At 40.1% G+C, this 24,086-nt stretch overlaps 1 protein-coding gene across 3 annotated transcripts in view; it reads left to right on the top strand.

Annotated features, from left to right (window-relative positions):
• Positions 1-24,086, top strand: part of CCDC34 (coiled-coil domain containing 34) — a 188,014-nt gene that overhangs the window by 146,967 nt on the left and 16,961 nt on the right. For 2 of the 3 annotated variants that reach the window (XM_042905026.1, XM_042905027.1), the window contains exon 6: positions 22,762-23,096. The gene's annotated coding sequence lies outside the window, so the exon portion shown is untranslated. The remainder of the gene's footprint in view (positions 1-22,761; positions 23,097-24,086) is intronic. The other variant, XM_042905028.1, reaches the window with a different exon arrangement.

Raw genomic sequence — 24,086 nt, 5'->3', positions numbered from 1 at the left:
GAGGCATCCTATGCTCAGAGGGAGCTTTGAATAGCACAAGAAACTGTGAATGGCGCGTTTGCTGAAAAAAACAAAGATGCAGGATACATATTTGTATACGCAGTCTAACCTCTGTGTTGTTAGGGAAGAGCTAAAAAAATCATTCATGCTTGTTCCCAGGTGTCTAGAGAATGGAAAAAAGGGTTCCTCACCTTCTTACTACCATTTTTCTCTGTTTTCCATCTTTTACAAACAATGAATAGCACAGTGTTTAAGCATGCTAGGTATGGAGCCAGACTGCCTACCAACCTGTCTCTTAACCTCTCTGAATCTCAGTGTTCTCATCTGTCACGTGGGAGTAATAATCATTCCTGCTTGTAGGATGGCTGTGAACACAAAGAGGGAGTCCAGGTAAAGGGCTCAACATAGCACTTCGTACATAGTAAGTGCTCAAGGGATGCCAGTTGGTACTGTTAGTTTCCAATTACAAAATTACCTCCAGCAAAACTAAAACCTTTAGTGGAAGAGGAATATATTGTTTGTTCTCCCGCCTTTAATTCAGTCAAAGAGTTACCCCAAAGGGTCATTTAGAAAATTTTCTTTTTTTCTAATCCTTAATCACTATGATATTTTGAGAAGCAGCTAAACAGTCAGTGGCTAAAAAAAAACCTTTTGAATGAGAATATCAGTTCTATTTGAAGAATAATTTAGGACTTTGGCTTTCTCTTGCTCTCCCAACAACCCTTGCTCTTCAACCTTCTCTAAGAACCAACTCCCATCTCTCAATACTTTCAGAAGGTCTCCATAAATGCTCATCTGTGTATCTACCAGCTGTATCTGCCCATAACAGAAAGCTGACCAGAGCAGTGTAAATGATCATATTAGTGATTTTATTGCGGCATAAGAAACTGCCACAAATTTAGTGGCTTAAAACAGCCTGCATTTATTATCTCACAGTTCTTGTGAATCAAGAATCTGGGCATGATTGGCTGGGTCCTCTGCTTAGGGTCCACAGGGCTGTAGTGAAGGTGTTAGCTGGGCTGCATTCTCATCTGGTGGCTTGGCTGGGGAAGAATCCACTTCCCAGCTCATTCAGGTTGTCGGCAGAATATATTACCTTGCAGCTGTAGGACTGTAGGGTCCTGGCTTTTGCTGACTAGAGGCCACTGTCAGCTCCTACCGGCTTCTCAGAGTTCCTAGAAACCTCTTGCAGTTTGCAGGTACTTCCCACAGTTCTTAGAGGTCACCTGTAGCTCTTTGGCCTATGGGCTCTTGTAACATGGCTGCCTACCTTACTAAGTCAGCAAGGAGAATCTCTAGAGCAAGTCTGCTAAGAGGATGAAGCCTTATGTAACTTAATGTAATCATGAGAGTGACATCCCATCACCTTTGCCATATTTCATTGGCTAAAAGCAAGTCACTCATATTCAAAGGAAGCGAGTCACACAAAGACATGCTCACCAGTAGATGGTGATTATGGGGACCTCTTAGAGTCCATCTAACATCACAAGGAAGGGGCCTGTTTTCTCATGGTAACAAGAAGCATGAGCACACATAGATCGGGTTTGAGGAAGCATTTCCATGTTGCCATCCATACCCCAGGCTTTTTACTTCTTACTGCTTTACCATATTTCATCTTTTTTGATCATAAGATAGGTGCCGCTCCTCTAAGTTTCACCTCCTCATTCAAAGAAGGAAGAGTGAGAAAGGGCAAAAGGCACATACTAGGTGTGCCATTTTATCAGTAAGATAATAGCTTTCCAGAAGCCCCACCCATACATATCCACTGCCTCTCAGTGACCTCGTTTGAATTACCTGGCCGCTTCCATAGCACAGGACATTGGGAAAAAAAAATATTTTATTAAAAAAAGTTTTTAATGTTTATTTATTATTGAGAGACAGAGAGACACAGAGCATGAGAAGGGGAGGGGTATAGAGATGGGGAGACACAGAATCCGAAGCAGGCTCCAGGCCCCGAGCTGTCAGCACAGAGCCCGACGTGGGGCTCGCACTCACAAACTGTGAGATCATGACCTGAGCCAAAGTCGGTCGCTCAACCAACTGAACCACCCAGATGCCCCCCAAAAATATATTTTATTAAACAGTATCCAAGTGACCCTCACAAAATGAGCCATGTCTACCATGTTTTTAATACATGGGTCAAAGCACATGGGTCAAAGCTTGCGGATAGCCTATGAATAAGTTATAAAGCTTAAATGAGGAAGTTAATGCAAAATCCTTTGCCTCGTGCCCAGCACATAACTGCTTGTTGATCAATATTGCCTCTTTTCTCCCTTCTCTCTCTCTCTCTCTCTTTCTTTTTTTTTCTGTGTTGCCCCCACCTTTGGGTTTGAATATTCCAAGTGCAGCAGCATCTCCAGTTAAGCCCCTGCCAAGCAGACAAGTCTGCATTTGGAGCTCAGAGGAAAACTGATGCGGGAGGAATGTAATAGCCCCAGCTGGAACCCTGCCAGGGGACTAGCAACTGCAACACCCTTATTTGCTCCGGGGAGGAGCAGCTTGGAAACTTTTTATGAGATTCCAGAAGCAGCAAGGTCATCAGTTTTATGGCCATCCCACTTCATCTGTAAATACAGCCTTTGGATGAGAATGTTTGGGCTCCTTGACAAGAACAAGGCTGATGTTAGGTCCTCTGGAAGAGGGGACAATAAAATAAATACAAGATATTTTGTTCCACATGACTGCAAGACATTCTGGGACCCCCAACAAACACCAACAGTGACCTAGTGTACGTTCAGAGAGCTTAATTTCCAGGTTGCCTCACTGCAAAGCCCCTGTGTGTGTCTGAGGCAGGTAATCTGACTTGTCAGGGCACCGACCAAGCAACATGTGTTCACTATCATACTCATTTTCCAGCCAGCTGCAATGGTCTGGACGAAAGCTCTTGGTTGGGCCTGTTTGCTGTGATAAAGTCAAGGCTGAGGAGGAGGGCTATGTCCTAGCCAGCCTCTGTATGTTCCTGTAAATAGGATCCAGCTCCTCCAGGGACACCTGGCCTCTTTCTCTAATTGCTCACTGGACCGTGCTTTTATTGCAGCTGAATATTTACTAGGCTGGGCCGGCCCAGGAAACATTCGGCCTCCATTGTCTGGCCAGCTGCCAGGGCCTGCTCTGATTGCAGTTGGCCATGAGGACAGGGTCACTCTATCTTTGGGTTCCTTTTCTTTGGGCCACAGGGCACAAGGCAGCCTGTGTGTGTCTATTTGCGGGGGTTGAGGGGAGAGTGTGGCAGAAAGTGGTAGAGAAGCAAGGACACATTTTACACAAATGGATGAAATTCTCCTTTATGGGCACAACTCTGGGCACCTAATGTGCTTTTAGTGAACATTTGTTGTTTAAATAAATGAGTAATTTTATTCATTTCACTAATATTTACTGAATGCCAATTATTTGCTAGGCGCCTAAAATCTGATGACACAATTCAAAACTTGACAGACAGGATCTAAGTTCTCCTGGAACTTGAATTCTGCTAAGGGATAAAGACAGCAGTAAATAAATGAGCAAGATAATTATAGACAGTGATAAATGCCATCTGAAGACCAGAAGGCAGGGTGACAAGGCAGAGGGGCTGGGGATGGAGAGTTAAATGGGGTGCTTTCCTTCCCAAGGAGGTGATATTTAAGCTAAGAGCTGAATGCTGAGAACACACTAGTCATGAAATATCTGGGAATGTGCATTCCTGGTGAGGCAGAACACCTCTCTGGAAGGTGGAAGACAGACTGAAGATACAAGAGGCAGGAAACTATAGTTCAGGCACCTCAGCTCAAGAGGAGGTTCATATTTCTTCTGGAACCTGGACAAAGATGAGGAAGTAAAACAAAAAAAGCTTAAGGAGTAGGAGTAAGAGGTTGTGTTGAAAACAAGGCATTTAATGGCAAGTCTGTCTGTTTTCAGGATAGGTACCTCTCCATTCTTATACCAGGACTCTTGGCAGCTAGTGTCCATCCCTAAGGCAAGAAAGTTAAGGTGTTGTTCTCTGAAGACTTTGGATGGCTCTAGAGAAATGACTTTCTTATGGAGAAACTGAGGGGATCCCTCAGTGTGATGGCAGCTCCCTGCCTGTTCACCACAAAGGGAAGCCTGTTCATTGGTCCCAAATTCACCAGGGTGCACGGAGCTCGCAGGAAGCTATTGATCACTTTCTTCGTAAATATGGAAGTTAATTAAACTTCACTAAACATATGAACAATGCTTGCATCAGTTACAAATGAATAATATTTCTACTTATTAAATTCCTGAGCTGTGAAAGTTTTGCTTAGGGTTTATCAGAGTTGGGGGGGTGGTCCTTGGGAGCAAGGGCGGTCATTTAGCTTTGAGTGTCACAGAGCCTGGAAACTTTCAAAGTTAGGTTTTTTATATTATCTAGAAAAGTACACATAGGATTGAAAGGGGAAGATATTCAGTACACATCTTTAAACTTATGTCCCATTACTGACCCACAACACCTGTACACTCTAAATTAATATATAAATCCAATAATGAACATTTGAAGAGCATAATGATATTAAATTTTATTTTATTATTTTATTTTATATATATATATATTTTTTTAAGTAAGCTATAGGCCAAATGTGGGCTTGAACTCAAGACCCCAAGAATGAGAGCCCCATGCTCCACCAACTGAACATTAAAAGTCTAACTTTGTTGGGGCACCTGGGTGGCTCAGTCGGTTAAGTGTCCGATTTCGGCTCAGGTCATGATCTCACGGTCCGTGAGTTCGAGCCCCGCGTCAGGCTCTGTGCTGACAGCGTGGAGCCTGGAGCCTGCTTGGGATTCTGTGTCTCCCTCTCTCTCTGCCCCTCCCCTGCTCATACTCTGTCTCTGTCTCAAAAATAAATAAAAACATTAAAAATTAAAAAAAAATAAAAGTCTAACTTTGTTAACTATAAGCATTTTGCACGTCATAATTTTTTAAAAAAAGCTTTTGGCATTTCTTTTAAAAAATTGCTATGACCCTCAAGAAATGAAAAAGGCTTGGATACCTGAATCATCTGTATTGGAGTTTGAGTGTTCCCCAAAGCATCATTACACATTTGCGATAGTTGCTTGGATGGTTCTCACTTATGACTACCCTACTTGCATATGAATTTTACTAGTTTATCCACTCACAAAAAGTCCTCGCATCTGAGGTCATGAGAAACCCTCATGTTGGACAGTGCTAGTGATTTGGACATTATCAGCCTACTCTGGGCTTCCCTCAGCATTCTTTTGGAGCATTTTCTACGCTGTAAGAGAAGTGTTAGGTAATAAAGACCTGGAATTAAAGCTGCATTAAAATGTAGAAAATGAGAAATCTAGGAGGATCAGAGAGGTGGTGGGTAGAAGAATATTGCATACCAAGAGAAACCTTGACTCTTTCCTGAAACTCAGTGCTGGCTTTATGCTGAATGCCTTTTGTAAAGATTTGCACATGGACTTTGTCAGCCTTCCTCATCATTACTACCAGTCAGATAAAATCGCATCCATTCATCAGGGTCCATCTTAATGTTCCCCTGAGAGTGGTGAAGGTCTCCTTGAATGTCCAGTTGGGGGCATCACTCCTTTCCCCATGTTCTCATGGTGCACTTTATTCACTCTCTCTCTCCCTTTCTCTCTCGTCTATCTATCTGTCTATCTATCTATCTATCTATCTATCTATTATCATCTATGTCATGCTTTGATATCTGCTAGGCCCTCATATTTGTTCAGTGCTCCATGGGTCACAAAGTGACTTTCATGTGCTTTTTTTCATTTAATTTTTTACAACTCTATGACTCCAAGAACGGAGACACAGAGGCCAGAGACATAAGGTTGTTAGTAGATTGGTTCATAAATTGTGACTGCAAGTCATATAAAATCATGTTAGATCTCTAAAATTCAGTAGCCAAAGAATGAAGCATTTGGTCAAGAGTTAGAAAACACATTCACATAGATTTGGATTCTATTACATTCAAAAATCTGTAATATTCGATGGAAAATACATGCAGAGATCTTAAGAGCCAAAGAAAATGCATAATCTAATCAAGAGGTCAGGAGTTGGAGTTGCAGACATTTGTGAGTAGACATTTATGAGGCAGAATCACAAGGCGCATAGAACTTGAGTCCCCAGGATGTGACCATGCCCCCCTTTGAAGTCACAGAATCATTGACATAACCTTTACAAATAGAGTTCGGGATGTCACATCAAGGTTAGCAAAATCTCTGATCACTAGTAATCCCAAGAATGCTGAGATGGCAACTCCCTCTACTTCTTGAGATGATTTAATAGTTATTTTAGTTTTTGTAAAGAGCACCACCCAGGAAGCCTGAATTTCCAAATTGCCCAGCCCCAATAGCTCTGTATAAGGTCATTTCAGCTAGCAGGGATGATGATTGTCTTTCTTCCTGGGCAAGCATCTTACATTTCCTGGAGGTTTAGATTACATATATGCATGTCTGAAATAATCAAAACCATAGTATAAATATTTTTATATTAAGAAAGTCTGGCCATATTTATTTCATATTTCTATATGTTTGCAATTTTAAGAAAATTTGGCCTATTAAAATGATATTCTTATAATTCTAATTTAAACTGTATAACTGACAAATTATTGACACTCACAACTTGAGGTGGAAATTGATGTCAATCACACTTAGAAACAGACTTTATTGGATTCAATGTTTGGGAACACTTGTTGATCAGACAATTGATGTGCTTAAAGTGAAAATTGAATTTATAAATGTAATCTAAACTATTTGAAGAGATTCAATGACCTACATTTGCAATCTTAACCAAGCATTGGTTCGAGGCTCTTCAAACGTGCCTTAAAAAAGGCAGCTCCTTCTGCCCATGGATCCTCTCCCTGTACTTTAATAAAACCACCTTAACAAAAATTAATAAAAAAAGTGATGGATGAAATTTGTTCCACTTCTAAGTAGAACAATAAGATTTGTAAGTGGAATGTAAACCTAAGAAGAAAGTAGATGTGTAACTTTAATACATTAATTAACTTATAAATCCAAGATAAATTTCTCAGTAGTCTTTTAAATGTACAGAACTCACTCTTTGGGCATCAAAATAACTTAGATTCATAGAGGTGACCTGTCCAGGGTCCCAGGGCTAATAAGTGGCATACTCACAACTTGGACCCGGGGTCTACATCCTACATCTTTTGGTCAAACTCTGCTTCCCTTGTTGCTGTATTTGAACACCTCTTTTATAGCACCTGTACTATTTTGCCTTGGATTTGGATTATTTATCTCTGTCTTATTTTGACTACTTGCCTCTCTCCAGCTGCCAGTACAGGGTCAGGTGTGGAGTGGAGGTCAGGGGAAATTCAATAAGAGTGTCAGATTCAAATGATTGTAGGCCACAAGTGGCCTCTGAGAAATGGTGCCTGGCTTGAGGCATTCATACAGAATGTTATCTCTCTGTGACACTGTTTGGCTTTTATTTTTCAAATGTTTATTTATTTATTTTGAGAAAGAGAGAATGTGGGGTGGGGGCAGAGGCAGAGAGAGAGGAGAGAAAGAGAATCTCAAGCAGGCTCCTTGACACCAGGCTTTATCCCGTGAACCATGAGGTCATGACCTGAGCCAAAATCAAGAGTCAGACACTCAACTGGCTGAGCCACCCAGGCGCCCTGAAACTGTTTAGCTTTAAGGGGGTCTAACTCTATAGCCCTGGACTGCAGAGGTTGAAGCTGTCATGAAGTGGTTATAATTAGTCATAGGCTGTCTGCCTTATTTTAAGATTTATTTCCATGGATAGTCTTCAGTGTCTTCCCCCTGCTCAGGATGGAGACCAATCTTTTTTGTTCTTAATGAGGCCAGTATTGTCAGCCCCTACCCACCTCTCTACACTCTTGTTCCACCTGCCCTGAGTACGTGATCAGTTCCCTGAACAAACCAAGGTATTCTCCACATAAAGTCAGTTCTCTAACTTGGACATGTTATAACTATCTGAGCCTTTCCTTCACAGCTCTTTCTAGAAGTTGTAATTTAAATTTTTCATTTATAAGTTATTTATTTAATATCATCCTCCTATGGAAGGCCTTATGCTTTTCCTGGTTTGCCCACCATTATCCTTGGTGCCTAGTAGGGGATTAATAAATGTAAATGTTTATGATCGTTATTATTAGTGTTTAATAAATGTTGTTGGGATGAATGAATAAATGAATGAATGAATATGAGAGGATCGAGTTTATGGTGATCTTTTAGACTGGCCTGATCTTCATTCAGCCAGGAAGGATTTTAGATGAAATCTTATCAGACAGATAGGGGACATGATGTCTGAGATTGCTTCCAGGCCAGTGAGCCTTTTGCTCCAGGAAGGCTATTTGTCACTTTGCTTTAGCCATTGCTTTTATCATTCTCATTGAGAACTGTGTGTGTGTGTGTGTGTGTGTGTGTGTGTGTGTGTGTGTGTGTGTGAGAGAGAGAGAGAGAGAGAGAGAGGGAGAGAGAGAGAGAGAGAGAGAGAAAGAAGGAAAGACAGAAGCAGAGAGAAACAGAGACACAGAGAAAGAGAAAGAGATTGTGCTGGCATGCAAAGTGATGGAAAATGACCCAGGGAGGCCCCTGGAAACAATCTTGGTCTCCCTTCTTCCCTCATTCAAGCAAGTGAGATCTCCTTTGGCAGGGAGTAGGCATGCTGCAGAATGTCAGGCTCCTGAACATCAATGAGTTTTGCATTTCCAAATGATGGGTTTATGATTAAGCTCCAATAACTCAAAGGCACCATCCGTGAAGAATGCCAGTTTCAACTGGTAGTTCTTGTTCTCTTTAATCCCTTCCCCCCCCCCCTTTTTTAAAGCCATGCCTCAAAATCCCTCAAAGCACAGCCACGAGTGGGTGTTTGATTAAATTTTCTGATGACATGGAGATGCTTACTGATGATGGTGAACCCATCCTGAAAATGGTAGGAAAAGACACCCAAGTGCATGAGGCTGAGAAGGCAGACAGATTCTCTAAAAATAAGCTGTAGTATCCTTGCTTTCTTCCTCAAGGAGACTGGAGTAACACTGACCTCTAGCTGGATGGAGAGAGTGAGATCAGCTGGTGTCTCTACTCTGGTTGGATGTGAGCTGATCTGAAATTAAAAGAGAAATTTAGAAATCTTCTCTTCCCCCAAAATGTTTCCAGTATCTCTCCTGGTTTCTCTTTTCCTTCTCAAATAATAATACCAACCATTTATTTAGTGTTCACAATGTGCTAGGTACTATGAGTTCTTATATTAGCTCTAATTATTCCCAATGACTCTGTGAGGTGGGTGTTATTGCACCCATTTTCCTGGCAGGAAAACTGAGGCTCAGAGAATTCGGTAACTTGCCCAGCACATAACTCTTGTGAGGTGGCTGAACCACTATTGCAAGCCTCTCCTCTTGCCCCTAACTCTGAATCTGGCAGAAACCTCGGGAAAGATTTGGGTGCTGGTCCTCCTCCCTCCTTCACAGGGGCCTGGTCTTTGGAAAAGATTTCTCAATCACTGTGCTTATTTGTTCTGCTTCTACCTGACTAATTCCTGTTTATATTCAGAAGCCAGGCTGAGTCTCCTTCCAGATACGTCAGTTCCTGTAAAAGCAACCAGCTGTCTCGTAAGCCCTTTACTTTCTTGGTGATAACATCTTCATTCTTGCAGACTGAGAGCTCTGTCTGAAGCCATCAGGGTGACTGGTTCATCGTGAATCAATGCAGCTACCCAATAATGACCTAAAATGGAATTTGAAAACCCACTGGGAGTTGAAATGTCCAAGAAAGTGTAATTCAGTTTTCTGTTTATCTTTTCCTGTGTGTTTGTAAGATGTTCTAGCTGAGATTTTTCAGGTTGATGAATGGGTTTCAAGCTAACCCCATTAAGATGGGATTGGAGGTAGGATGTAGAAAAACAGTTTAATTCTCGCTTGAGTGAAACGATTGGGCTGGGGGCATGGGGATGGTGAATGTGTGCAGTAATAAAAGGAAGAGTCTGGGGGGGGGGAGGCAATAAAATTCTTTGTTCTTTTTAGCTGATAGAAGGACTGTTATTGCTTCTGTAACAGGGTGTTTGTTACAGCTTTCCCTGGTGGGGAGTCTTCTAGCATATACCTGGGTTGTCCCAGTGACATGGCTAGGATTGCAAGCTATAAGACATTGTGCTAATGGCCATTTCCTGGATTGCTTCATTCAGATGGAAGCTTGCAGAGGGCACCTTGATATGTTCCTATTAAGGTGTAGTGTTTACCTGACTTCACACTGTCTTATTTTTTTTTATTTAATATGCTCATAGCTACCCAACTAATTGAAAATAATCATATGCTCTTTTAGGCATTTTCAAGGAACAAAATCTATTTCTTTGTTCAAAAATTTGATTGCAGCAAGCAGACTACATTTTAAAATTTATCAATATAACATTGCCATCCATTCAAAGCTGACAAAGCTTCCTTTTCATTTACCTTTCACTGCCCCACCTTTATTGAGTATATACTCTTCCTGGTGCTGGGTTATAGATTAGATTCCATTCCATTCCTTAGTATGAATAAGCTATAATTTAGTTCATTAATTTCTCGTTGTTGGGCACTCTGATTTTTTTTTATAACATTTTGATCCTATAAACATTCCTGTGATAAACTTGCTTGCAGGAATATAGGCTTATTCATTTAGAATACATTTTCAGAAGTTGCCAGGCCACGAGTGACAGCTCCCCTTCTGAAAATATATATTTCGATTCTAAGTTATACTAACTTACATTTTGTCCATGACTATACATTTCCCCAAGGCTTTAGCCTATACAGAGTGACTTCTCAACCTACTAACAAGTAGTATAAAAAGAAAAACTGACAAAGTTGGAGAACTCAATTTAAAAAACACTCATGGCCAATAATATGAGTGAAGGATTCTGCAAGCTGGCAAGAATACAGATGCGATGACTAGTCCTTGTCTGTGGGAACCCCACTGTATGGTGGGGGGACCGACCTGAAAGAGCAGAGTGTGTGTGGAGAGATGTTGACAGGCTGGGGTGGCTGAAGATAAGCATCAGGGATAAGTGTGGGGCTCCTAAATTTCCCTCTAAGGGGTTGGGCTCTTCTGTTGGGTGTGGATAGACAGGCAGGCTTTTAATTTTTTAAATTAAAAAAAAAGTTTTAAGTTTACCTATTTATTCTGAGAGAGAGGGAGAGAGAGAGCGAGCACAAGTGGGGGAGGAACAGAGAGAGAGGGAGAGAAAGAGAATCCCAAGCAGGCTCTGCACTGACAGTGCAGAGTCCAACCCAGGGGCTTGAACCCATGAACCATGAAGTCATGACCTAAGCTGAAATCAAGAGTATGATGCTTAACTGACTGAACCACCCAGGCACCACTAGATTTGATTTTTTTGAAAACCATTCTGGTGCTCTCTCCTCCTACTCCCTCTCCTCTTTGTCAACCTTCTGTTTTTGCTTCCTTTGGAAAGCCAGAAGAGAGAGTTGAGACAGTACATGGTTTTCTGTGTCTGCATGCATTGTTTTTACTTCTTAAAATTGAAAATTGCAGGGAAAGAGGGATTTTCTTGTTGTGTTGATGTTCATATAGAAACCTGGAGGAGCTTAAGGATAAAACAGAGTAGCGTTGACCTCATAATGCAAAATTAATTGCATATTCCTTTTTATTTTTTTCTGCTCTGGGACCAAAAAAAAAAAAAAAAAGTGGAAACTAATTTTGGAAAAAACTTACTAATGTAGATTTTTAAAAAATAAAAACACTCACATTTTTCTATATGTATTTCAAATTCATCAATTTAAAATATTAAATGAATAATAGTCTGATTCTGTCTTGGGAAATTAAATACTACGCATTGAATTCTGGTTAAGGATAAATCAACACATCAATTCAGTTCTGCAAAGGATGTTATGTTTGAAAATCTAACAGATTTAAAGATATGGGTATTCGTGGAGAAAGGGCAAATCAAAGGAAGGAAAGGAGGGAAAGAGGTGATGGGAGAAAGAAGGGAAATTGAAAGCTCGAGCACAGTTTTTTGAGTCCTTTTCTGAAGCAAAGTTTCCTTTGAGCATTTTTTTTTTTGCCTTTCTGCTTGAACTATTGGAAACAACATGAAAATTATAACAATCCCATAATTATGTTACATTCTGGTGTCTGTCTCCTTGTCTCGCGTTCTTTGGGATAATGTAGAAGGCACCTCAAGAGCCACAAAACTCTGACCTCCAACAGGACACGTGACTAGACTGGGTCCCTTTGAACAAAACCTGGAGCCTCACTCTTATCTTTCAGTTCACAGGCAGGTCTCTGCCTGGATCCTGGAGGAAAGGTGACATAAAATAACAGATATGTAAGTTTTTTGAAAGGTACAAAGAAGATTCCTTCTAAGCACAAACCTTATAAAAAATTATCATTCCCTTTTAGATTACTTTACCATAACAAAATGAGGCACACACACAAGATTCAGTGACCCAGTAATCTGTTGTCAGGACAGAAATCTCCTGGTGACATATCACATCTCTTTCACATTGTCACCAATACAGAATGAATCCCAGGGTAGTATGTATTGTACTGGTGTTGCTGAGCAGATGACAACTGGTTTCCTTTATTATTATTATTATTATTATTATTATTATTATTATTTTAAATTTATTTATTTTTGAGAGGGAGAGAGAAAGCACTAGTGGGGTAGAGGCAGAGAGACATAAGACAGAGAATCCCAAGCAGGCTCCACGCTGTCAGCACAGAGCCTGATATGGGGCTTGAACTCACCAACCGTGGGATCATGACCTGAGCCGAGGTCAAGAGTCAGACACTTAACCAACTCAGCCACCCAGGCGCCCATGGTTTTCTTTAAATATCTCTCCTTGAAATTATTCTAGAGCTATAGACTATATTTTTTTGTTTTACATGTTTGCACTTTCCCCCTTAGTAACTAAAACCAGGTAGGTATATCCATGACTCTTTTGGTACATATAATTTTTACTAATTGGTCTTACAGTGTCTTACACATTGACCAGTTTTATTGATTTTTTTTGTTTAAAAATGAATGTTAATAAAAACAGAAGTGACATAATCATTATATTCAAGAATTTCTGATGCAGTCAGCTTGTGTTTGGTCAATGACCTATAATTTGCTAGCATAAATCTCTCATTTATAGAAATGGAAGGGCCATGTTTTACATTAGGTTGTTTTATAACTAAATTGTTTATAAAGGTTTGAGGTATAGCTTAATTCTGGAACTTAAAGGAATATCCACATGATTTTCTTTTCTTGCATTAGACATTTAAATCCCTATACCATCTCTCCTTAAAAATGTTCAATAAATTTTCCCAAAGGGATCTATCTCTCCCCTGCATTATTTATCTCCCATACTATGATGGTGTTGTTTTCTATGTACAGCTGGAAACTCTCCAAATTTCTTTAAATCCTGCTGGCTTTGGATAGGCCCATCATGTTCTATTTGAGGCTAATCTAGTAAGGGAAAGAATGTTAGATTATCCAGGGCCATTGGTTCAGCCTCCGATGGAGTGATCATAGGTCTTGGCTGAGATGAAGGGAATTGATGATCCTGTCCTGGCTGGAATTATTGATGGAGGACTTGAGTTGCCCAAGCTGACCCTTTGGCCTTCAAATCTGGTGTAACATAGAAAGCCACTCCGAGAGCCATCGTTCTTCATGGCAGTGTCAGGAGCCTTCTGTTTGAACATCTGACTTGTTTGGAGCCCTACAAGAGAGACAAGGCGTACTCTGAAAGAGATGATGTTTACCATGAGTGCGAAAGAAGATTGATGGAAAGTCCCAGCTTATCTAAAACACAGGGGCAAGGCCTTGAGATAACAATGTACTGTTTCAAAAGCATCTATGTCCAGAAAGAGGAATTTGCAAGGCGCCAAAGCATGGCCCTTGTGGCATGAATAGGGTCTTCCTAACCACTGCCTAACCATGGAATGTCTATTTTGGAAAGTCTAACTATACTTCTAGGAAAGGAATTTATATAGTACTTATGAGCCTAAAATCTTAACAGTTGGTAATAGCAAAGCGAGATAGTCTTGGTTTGGGAGAAAATGAGGTAAAATATAAAGGGGGAGATTTACTTATGAATACCCCCTCCCCGCTTGCTAATAATAAGTATCAACTTAAGGGCTTACTGTTTGAAATGCTTTCATATAGACTTAACAACAACCTTGATTTTATCATCCCCTTTCACAGATAAGGAAACTGAGGGCTAGAAAAGCTAAATAACTTGCCTACAAGCCAGAGGTGCTTGCACTAGTTCTCATACATATACAGGTGAAGGAGATCTTGACTGAGTAAGATCGATGAACGTGCATGTTAACTGAGAACCTCTCTCTATACTGTTAAGAGCAAGAGGCCAATTCGTAGTCTGCTAGGTAAATAGCATAATTTCTCTCAAAAGTGCAATACCAATAATAGCAAATAGCCAATCCTGGTGAATTTTGTGAAAACACTAAAGATTCATTTCTGTATGTTTTTCATCTTCACCCACTACCCTGAACAGTAACTGGTGAAGTTGTTACTGGTGAAAAACAATGCCAACACTCTATCAGATTTTCAGTTTACAAAGTATTACTGTCAATTTTGCTAACTTTGACTTCCAGAGCACCACAGTAGATGCATACTTTCAGGAAAGACTTTCAACTGAAAACAAAGGAAAAACTTGTTTTGCTTATTCCTCAGTTCACCCAGGACATTCCAGTTCATTAAGGTTTCTCTGTATTATGTTGATACATTTCAAGGAACAGAAAGGACAGTGTGGCCGGGCAAAGTGAGTGCCAGGAGAGTGGCAGATGAGGTTGGAGAGGTGTCATTACCAGGTCATAGTGTGCTTTGTGAGCCTTGCAAAGGATCTGGGGTTTTCTTACAATTCAAAGCGATTAAAGCCAGAGAGTGACAGGAGCTGATGTATAATTTTAAAGAATAACCCTGGCTGCTTTTTGTAATTAATATTTGTATAGTTAATGCATTGGGAGGGACCTGAAGAGGCCATGGCATCTTAGACTTGGGTGGGTGGCAATGGTGATGTAGAAAAGTGAATGGATTTTAGAAATATTTTGGAATTATGGGATTTGGTGATGGATTGGATGTGGGATGGTGAGGGAGAAATAAGAGTCAAGGATGACTCAGGTTTCCTGGCTTGAGCAACTGGATAGATAATGGTGACATTTGTTGAAATAGAGAAGACTGCCAGAGTAGAAGCTTGAAGAAGATAATCAAGTGTTTAATATGGATACATTAAGTAGAAATCCAAGCACAGGCATACAATAAGCAGCTAGAGGAATGGATTAGGGGGTCAAAAGAGCTATCTGAAATGGAGATATAAATATGAGAATCATTGGCATATGGATGGTCTTTGAAGCTTTGGGAATGAATAAAAGCCCTTGTGATTAAAATGTCAAACGGGAAGAAAAAGACTCACCACTGTGCTTTGAGGACTCCAATACTACCAGTCTAGTAGAGGAGGCAGAACGAATAAAGGAAACTGAGACGAAGCTACCAGAATGGAAACTAAAGGAAAAATGTATCAAAAAGGAGGGAGTGGCCAGTTATATCAGTTTGGATGAAGTAAGGTGAAATATGCATTTACCAGGGAAAATCATATGCCATGAGTAGTCTCAAGATGAGAGAACTTGGGAAGGTCGCAGGACATATATTGGGCAAATCTTTAGAGTTTTCTGTTAGCTTGTAGAGCATAAAAGCTGTTTCACATTCCTTTTTAAAATGGCTGGGGGGGGGGGGCGCGCCTGGGTGGCTCAGTTGGTTAAGCATCTAATTTCGACTCAGGTCATGATCTCAGTTTGTGGGTTTGAGCCCCACATCCGGCTCTGTGCTGACAGCTCAGAGCCTGGAGCCTGCTTCAGATTCTGTGTCTCCTTCTCTCTCTGCTCCTCTCCCACTTGTGCTCAGTCTCTCTCACTCTCAAAAATAAATAAACATTAAAAAAATAAAAAATAATAAAATGGCTAGGTTATTAATATGGTGGGGGCAGGACTTGAAGAAGTCAGAATTCCTTATCCAATTGAAATCTAGTTGACAACTCATACAGAATACAAATTTCTTAGTAGCAACATGCATCATAGTTAAGGAAGGGAGTTAATTGAGGGAACATTCTTTGCAGGACCTAAAGCAGTGCAGACAGGGCAGAATAGATTGTCTTTATGGTCACAACAGAATTATTAGGCACTTTTTTCATTGTCAGTTAATAGACTCTTTTGAAAACAGATCCAAAAGGGGAATTTAGAGAAAAACCAAAGGTTGTATTAAGCTGTAAAGGCCAGATTGTGCTTTTGGGATTCAGACCAGGAACTGAGATTCTCTTTAAGAATAAGGGAAGGAGAGTATCATCTTCTTATGTGATTGATACCAAGATTTCCCTTCAGGTGAATTTGAAAATAGGCTGAGCAAACCTGCTTTACCCAATTTAGGCTTTCTTTGAGGTTGAAAAAAAAATCTGAAGACTGAAATAGAACAGGAGATTGTATCCAAAGGAGATTAAGAGATCTTTGGCAATCACTGCAGTGCATCAGAGGAATGCATGTTGGAGTTGGAGAGACAGAGAGAATAGGGGACAGCTCACAGAGAGAGAGAGAGCATAGCACTGGAGTTAAGTGAATGAGACCACATGCTGGAACTTTCCCTGTAGAGTAGCTTTATTTATGGAGGACAACATAGTTTCTCTGATTAGGTCCCAGACTTTTCCCCAGCATCCTTCAAGTCAAGAAAATAAGACACATGGGAAGGAAAAGAGTTAAGGACGTGGGTAGTTTTATTTGTTGTGCAGAGCATTCAAAGAGAACTTCTCGTCAGTTCAGGGTGAAGTTAACATCTCCCTCAGGAGATAAGAGTATAAGTACCAATCAGAACCCTTCCATTGCAACATAAGAAAATAAGAAAATGTAGCTTTTATGAGCATCCAAGACAGGCCTGGATGTTGGATTCTGGTGCCACCATTTACATCAAGACATTCAACAACATTAAATTAATTCATTTGTTCAACAAATCTTTATTGAGTGTCTACCATATGCCAGGCATTATGCTGAATGCTAGAGACACAGGTTAGAGTGAAGCAGAGTCCCTGACCTCATTGTGTATACATCCTAGAAGAAAGCACAGAAAATGAACAAGCAAACAGAAAATGATATAATTTCAGTTAGTGATAAGAGATGGGAAGAAAAACATAGCAGAATTCTGTGATAGAGAATGCCTTGTCAGGGAAGAATGCCTGTATATGGAATCGATGGAATTTTACTGTGCAATCAAAAAAGATCTCTCTGAGAAGATGATATTTGTAGTGAGATAAGGAGGCAACCATACAGATCTGGGGAGGGAACATACCAGGCTCACAAAGCTGCAACTACAAAGACCTCAGCAAGTTTGAGGAAGGAAAAGAAAGTCCATGTGGCTGGAGCTTAATGAGGGGAAAGAGAACACGGTAGACAACATGTTTAGAGAAATAAGCAGGGACTAGATTGATCAGAGGCTTGAAGGCCAATGATAAAGGTCTTAGATTTTGTTCTAAGTGCAATGGGAAGCCATTGAGGGGTTAGAGCAAAGGAGTATCATGGTTTAGATTAAAAGAACATACTGAGGAGAATGAGGAGAATGGATTGAGGTACACAGAGCAAGGACATGGAACTCTATTAGGAAGCTATTGCTGTAGAGATCCAGGCAAGAAAGAAGGTGTGGTAGCTTGAACTAAGGAGGAGCTGAAGTAGAGCATCTGATCTGGCAAAGGCTTAGTGTCCAGTCTTTTCAACATAGAATGTATAAAGCCATAGAGTTCAGATGAAGGAGAGAAGGGCTGGTCAGGGACAGCAGAGGACTGGACAGGTAGAAATCTATACCTCTCTGGCCTTCCTTTCAACCAGGGCTTGATCAAGGTCTGGGACATCCTGGACAGGCTGATAATGTTGCATTCCTTTAAAGAGAGTATCTTTACATTTTTGTTCACCATTTAGAGGTGAAAGAGAGCCTTGCCTTTTGGATAATATAGGAGGTAATGATAGTTAGCCTCTCTTCTGTTGTTACAAGAAATTCAGCTCTGACCCCAAACTTACAAAGTGGCTAGTCAAATAAAACCCAATGTCACAGGCCCTATACAGCTTAGGAAGTAGTTTAGCAATTTTAAACCCTTAATTAATTAATTAATTAATTAATTTTATAAGCTAATCAATTTTATTTTTTTATTTTTCAAATTTTTATTTAACTTCTAGGTAGCTAACATATAGTGTAATATTGTTTTCAGGAACAGAATTTAGTGATTCATCGCTTACATATAGCATCCAGTGCTCAACACAAATGTCCTCCTTAATGCCCATCACCCATTTAACCCACTCCCCCACCCACTTTCCTCCATCAACCCTCAGTTTGTTCTCTATCATCAAGGGTCTCTTATGGTTTGTTTTCCTCTCTCTCTCTCTTTTTCCCTTCCCATATGTTCATCTGTTTTGTTTCTTAAATTCCACATATGAGTGAAATCATATGGTATTTGTCTTTCTCTGACTAACTGATTTTGCTTAGCATAATACACTCTAGCTCCATTCATGTCATTGCAAATGACAAGATTTCATTCTTTTTGGATGGCTGAGTAATATTCCATTGTATATATTTACCGCATTTCCTTTATCCATTCATCAGTTGATGAACATTTGGTTTCTCTCCATAGTTTGGCTATTGTTGATAATGCTGCTATAAACATCGGGGTGCATGTACCCCTTTGAATCTGTATTTTTGTATCTTTTGGTAAATACCTAGTAGTGCAATTGCTGGATCATAGAGTAGTTTATTTTTCACTTTTTGAGGAACCTCCACACTGTTTCTCAGAGTGGCTACGCCAGATTGCATTCCCACCAACAGTGCAAGAGGGCTTCCCTTTCTCTGCATCCTCACCTACACCTGTTGTTTCTTGTGTTGTTAATTTTAGCCATTCTAACAGGTGTGAAGTGCTATCTCAATGTGGTTTTGATTTGTATTTCCCTGATGATGAGTAATATTGAGCATCTTTTTATGCATCTGTTAGCCATCTGGATATCTTCTTTGGAAAAGTGTCTATTCATGTCTTCTGCTCATTTCTTAACTGGATTATTTGTTTTTTGGGTGTTGAGTCTGATAAGTTCTTTATAGATTTTGGATACTAATCCTTTAACAGATATGTCACTTGCAAATATCTTCTCTCATTCTCTAGGCTGCCTTTTAGCTTTGTTGATTGATTCCTTTGCTGTGCAGAAGCCTTTATCTTGATGAAGTCCCAAAAGTTCATTTTTGCTATCGTTTCCCTTGCCTCTAGTGACGTGTCTAGTAAGAAGTTGCTCCAGCCAAGGTCAAAGAGGTTGCTGCCTGTGTTCTCCTCTAGGATTTCGATAGTTTCCTGTCTCGCATTTAGGTCTTTCATCCATTTTGAATTTATTTTTGTGTTGAAACCCTTAATTTAAGGGAAGTACACCTTGTGGTGGGGGAGGGAGGTCTCACTCCCATCTCTTGTGTTTTCCATATTGTTTCTTCCAATAACATGTTGTATTGCCAGAAAAGAATTCTGGAAAACAGTTTTTGCATCTGGTTACATTTCTAGTGTTTACAGTCATCCTTTTAGATTCTCTTTCCTCCCCTCAAATGGAAAACCCTTTAATTCAATTTTACCTTTAGCCATGGTACCCCCCACCCCCCCACACTCATCTCTCTTATATATTGGAATTGGACCCAAGGTTGAATATTACTTAAAAGGGTTTCAATGCCAAAAATAATTGGGAAATCGTTAATCTAATTTAGTCTAATCACACCTGAAAGCTGAGAAAATTGAAGCTGAGAAAATTGAGGCTTGGAGACAGAAAGTGACTTCCCCAAGATTGTACATGGAGTTAGTGTCTAAGCTAGAGAATCTCCTCTGTGCTAGATATTCTTCCTGCTAACATACAGACATTTGAATAAGCTCCCTTCAAAACAAACAAACAAACAAACAAACAAACAAACACACCACTATTGGAGTATGGCCCAGATTTATTTTGAGAAGAGTATAGGAATTTCACAAATAACCACCTCCTCTTCTGAGGTAATAATCCCAAGCTCCTAGGCATAATTCATCATGGTACTAACAGAGCTAAAGGAAGCAAAGTCCAGGGAAGAATTCTATAGTAAGGCCCCTCCTTATAAGTAGACACACAGAAAACACAGGGCTTGAAAGCTGGGTGCTACTTTCTCAAGGGAAAAATATGGCTCTCTTTTGTTCCCTGAAGGGACTAAGGTTGGCTAGAAACCCATACACTGCCTTGGACTTGGGGTTGTCCCAGGGACAGAGATAATCACTGGGGATTTGGTAACCCAGGGTCACAACTGAGTAGAGTTGCAGTGCTTTCAGCGGTGTGTTGGTAAACGATTAACACTTGGCTCTGGGTGGGAGGGAGAAGCCTGGAGTTTAGTGTTTACCAATTGTGTGCTGCAAATTCTCCCACAGTGGTCAATTTCATGCTGCCAAGGTAATGTCACTGAATGCAAGTGGGGAAAAGTTGTGCAAAGTTAGCTCTTGAGAGCCTGTGCTACTGACTCCAGCATACCACTCAGCACTTTCCTCAATTCCATCTCTGCTTCTGGCTTCTACTGCAAACCACTGAGAACTGACAGCTGGAGCTGTAGGCTCAATTGTCACAGCCTCTTCTGCAGTCACAAGAGAGCATGTGGAGAGCTGGGCCTCCCTCCTTACAAGTAGGCAGCAGCCTCTACTTTTTCTGAGGTGGGTCTGGCTGAACCCTCTTGACATATCCCCAGTGTCTCCATCCATGCCTAGGGTTCTGACATTTATAAATAAATTTTTCCTTCTCTTCCTAGAGTCCTCTAAGAAAGCAGGATTTCTTAGATTTTGAGTGGTAAGTCTCTAGCACTTTGGCAGGAGCATATTTGCCAGAATGGAGAGAGATGCTGAACTTGAAGGGTGTAGAGAGGAACCAAAGAGCTAAAAAGGTCATGGGAAAGTTCCAGAGATGGTCTGGAATCAGTGTTCTCATTCCTCACAGTATGCTGATTTAATGAGGCCTCCAACTGAGTAGGGGAGGAGGCTACTTAAATTCTTCTTACTCTAAAGTCCTCAGGTAAAGCCCATGGTTAAAAGACTTTCCCTGTCCTAAGGGAAGGCATTTTTGATTGCCTTGGAAAAAGGAGGCTATAGGACAGTTCTGAAAGATTCCATAACACCTATACCACAGACCAAATAAATTCCAGATGACATTAAATGTAAAAAAGCAAAACCTTCAAATGTTTACAAGAAAACATAGGACATAGGGGAGAAAAGGATTTCTTAAATAAATAAGATTCAAAAAGTACTTAAGGAAAAAGAAAAGAGATACATTCTACCACATTAAAATTAACTTACGTTCTTCAAAGGACCCATTAAAAAAAGATAGACTTCTAACTGGGAAAAGATATTTGTGACATAGTAAACTATCAAAGGATTCATACAGAAAATAACCTCTGCAAAGCTATATCACAAATGCAAACAAATAGTTAAAAGAGAAATGGGCAAATTACATGAACAAGCAATTCATAGAAGAGGAAACAAATGACCAACAGTCATACTCAATCTCATTAATAGTCAATATTGTATGCTATCTATTGTATTCCAACTAGATTGGCCAATATTTTAAAAAATGTGACTACCAAGTGTTGCATAAGGTGTGGAGTAGTGAGGGGTGCCTGGGTGGCTCAGTGAGTTGAGCCTCAGACTCTTGACTTCAGCTCAGGTCATGATCCCAGGGTTGTGGGATCAAGCCCTGTGTTGGGCTCTGCACTGAGTGTGGAACCTGCTTAAGATTCTCTCTCTCTCTCTCTCTCTCTCTCTCTCTCTCTCTGTCTCTCTCTCTCTCTGTCTCTCTCTCTCCCTGTTCCCCTCTCCCCTACTTGTGCTCTCTTTCTTAAATAAAAGTGGACTAATGAGACATAAAAACTGCTGATTGGTGGAGAAATTGGTGCAATTGCTTTAGTGAACAATCTGATGCTATCTTGAAACTTAAAGATAAGCACATTTATAATTCAGCAACTTCACTTTAAGTATACCCTCTAGAACAGGTTTTTTTTTCAACTTTGGTATTAATAACATTTGGGGCCGGATGATTTTTATTTTTGTTCAGAGCTGTACTGTGCATTTTAGGCTGTTTATTGGCATTCTTAACTCCTATCCACTAGCCAGTATCAGCTTTCTGTCTTATACCCATTCCCCTGGTTGTGACAACAACAAAAAAAGGTATCCAGAGATTGACAAATGTCACCTAAGGGGCAAACTTGCCCTGATTGAGAATTACCACTCTAGAGAAATTGTTGTATGCTTGTAGCAGGAAATATGCAAAAAATGTTCATGGTGGAATTATTGTCAACAACAACAATGAAATTATTCAATGAAATGAATATCTGGAGATTATTATTAATCAACAATAGAATGGATAAATAATTGTTGTACATCCACACAATGGAATACTGTATAGTAGTGAAGATGAGTGGACTACAACTTTGGAAATCATTAAAATATAATTTGGGGTGAAAAAATCAAACTGCAGAAGAATAAAAACTGATGATTCCATTTGCATACCACTTAAAAACAAGTGAAACAACAACAAAAAAATGCAATGTCCAAGGATATATACATATACAGTAAAGCTCTGAAGAGAAACAAAGGGAATGAGGGAAAAAGCAAAATTGAAGATAGTAGATTATTCTCAGCAGGGAAAGAGAGAGGCATCATGAGAGAGGGCACACAAGTAACTTCTGTTTCTTAAATTAGGGGTAGATTATGGATGTTTATCATATTTTAAGCATTGCTAATTTTGTGTATTGCATATATTCTTTTATAGGTAGCAATAAGTGCACAAGAACAAACTGAAAAAAGAAGAAATCATGGGATATTTTTAGAAGGAGAGACCTACTGTGCCAGAATATCTAGCTGAACCAGCCAGGAGAACCAACCAGGTAGGGGAACCAGCCACAGCTTTCAGAACACAAAGCATGCGGATGCTTGTCCTCTGTCCACTCACCACTGCTGGATTGATTTGTCTCAAGGCTTCCATGATCTGAAAACTTACTCCTTGTCACTTAGCTGAATGACTTTGACCAGGTCCTCTTCCTTCTGTCAGCTTTAGTTTCCCCAAAGAGAAAAAAAAAGTGAGGACTGGATTGCAAATCAGAGTTGGTGAGTACCTATATATCTTATTCCATTCTGTGCCCATGGAAAACATGAATAATCACAACACTCATTTTAAGTTAGGAAGAGACCTCCCAATTGCTTTCAATATAACTGTCATCAATTGGCCACATGTAGCAATAGAGAGGAAATCTCTACTTTTAATATTTTATTTTGAAAGTTCCTTCATTGTTTGTCATTCTCTGCATCCCTTCCCTCCCATTCCATATTTAGTCACCCTGATTAGTTTGGGAGCTCTTTAAAGGATGGGACTATGTCTCATTTCCCTGGTACTCCCCTATACCTTGTGTTTAGTGGACACTAGAGTTTCAGTAAAAACTGGATGGCTGGAAAGCATCATTCTTCCATCTTTTGCACCATTCATATCCCAGATCAAGAAAGAAGCAGATCATTTAGAGCCCAGTAAACGGATTCTGGCTGTTGATGAACTAAATCCACTCAACATACTAGGTCACATTCAAAAGGACCAACATGTACTTTCTGCTGGAGATTTGTGAAAAAGACAAAGGAAGTTGGAGAAGCCATGTGCAGGAATAGGAGAAGAGATGGGTTCAAAACTGAGCTGAGAGGTTGTGGTATGAGTGGGGCTAATATTAAAGGGGGGAAAAGTTAATAGAAATGGCCTCAGGCTGAGTAAGTAAAATTCTCTGTTGACTTTGCCAATTCATATAATCTCTTGGAGCTGCACTTCATCTGTTAACTCTACCAAACAAAGGAGATGGTTTCCTTAATTCTCTGATTCCAATTTGATTGAAATTGAAGTGGTGAGCCAGAGAGCCAAAAACCCAGGAGGATATTTTACAACCAAACACTGCACGCCCTCCAGTGGTAGAAGACCAATAACTCAGTGAAAACGGAGACCTGAATTTTTGCTTAAAATTGATTTTGGAAGTATTACATAAGGCTTTTCTTTTGGTCTCAACTGGATACTTAGGATTCTATACAGATTTTTCAAAAATGCTATAATGCTGTGGAAGA

Source organism: Panthera leo, chromosome D1, assembly GCF_018350215.1.
Source record: "Panthera leo isolate Ple1 chromosome D1, P.leo_Ple1_pat1.1, whole genome shotgun sequence".
NCBI lineage: Eukaryota > Metazoa > Chordata > Mammalia > Carnivora > Felidae > Panthera > Panthera leo.
This window is presented reverse-complemented; position numbering and strand designations above follow the sequence as displayed.